Source organism: Schistocerca nitens, chromosome 10, assembly GCF_023898315.1.
Source record: "Schistocerca nitens isolate TAMUIC-IGC-003100 chromosome 10, iqSchNite1.1, whole genome shotgun sequence".
NCBI lineage: Eukaryota > Metazoa > Arthropoda > Insecta > Orthoptera > Acrididae > Schistocerca > Schistocerca nitens.
In genome coordinates, this window is record NC_064623.1 from 220,484,221 (window position 1) to 220,485,340 (window position 1,120).

The following is a 1,120-nucleotide window of genomic DNA, read 5'->3' on the forward strand; positions in this document are numbered from 1 at the left end:
GAAGAAGAGGAGTTTGTGGCACAACTTGACAAGAAGAAGGGACTGGTTGGTAGGGCATGTTCTGAGGCATCAAGGGATCACAAATTTAGCAATGGAGGGCACTGTGGGGGGTAAAAAAATCGTAGAGGGAGACCAAGAGATCAATACACTAAGCAGATTCAGAAGGATGTGGGTTGCAGTAAGTACTGGGAGATGAAGAAGCTTGCACAGGATAGAGTAGCATGGAGAGCGGCATCAAACCAGTCTCAGAACTGAAGACCACAACAACAACAACAATAATAACATTTAGTCCTTGTCTTGTTTGCTGGTGACTGAGATAAAAATGCAATGCCGAAACCCGGGATCGAACCAGGGACCTTTAGATCTTCAGTCTAACGCTCTCCCAACTGAGCTATTTCGGCGGATGTGGTGCTTCTTCTGCGATAAGCTGTACTCAGCAGAATTCTTCGATTTCGTAACACGTCGCCCCGCATCCCACTGGCACACTAAGCACGTGACGGCAGTCACGGAATTATTGTAGGCACGATATCTGGAGGTTTCCGCGAGCCGTATTTAAACCAGGCGTGACGAAAGGAAAGTGGCTATAAGTAGTTAGCACGTCGCCAGATGAACGAATAATTTATCTATTAACAATTTGGGGGTTAATGGCAGACGATCGCATACATCTGCCGTGCAATTTTCTGAATTTCCTCATAATTTTAAACAAATCGACACATTTAAAGGTAGAGACGAGTATACAGTGCCTGCGCTTTCTGTAAGCAGTCTTGCACAACTTCTAAATATTTCAAGAAAATAATTCCTGACGCCACAATGCTACCACAAGAAATCTTCTTTGTAATCACCCGCTGTAACGATAACTATCGTCGACTGCAGATCGTCTTTTGATCGAAACTGTCGATGATAAGTAACATACTGTGCACTTGCAGCAGGTTTTTGGGGCTTAATGATGACTCCGTGGTAGCCAAAAGTGTCCATTCCTGGCAAAACCGACACGATAACATGAGTGGACAACTTAATAATAGAGGTCGTGTACTGCCTTTTACAGAGTATTATCGAAGAACCTCTCACAAAACGCAAAGAGCGTCTACTCAAATGTAAAGGGTGTTGGTGGTACATAGTT

General features: G+C 44.1%; 1 non-coding gene across 1 annotated transcript; it reads right to left on the minus strand.

Annotated features, from left to right (window-relative positions):
• Nucleotides 1–328: 328 nt before the first annotated feature.
• Nucleotides 329–401, minus strand: Trnaf-gaa (transfer RNA phenylalanine (anticodon GAA)). Its single transcript has one exon. It is a non-coding gene; the product is annotated as a tRNA-Phe (tRNA).
• Nucleotides 402–1,120: the final 719 nt, after the last annotated feature.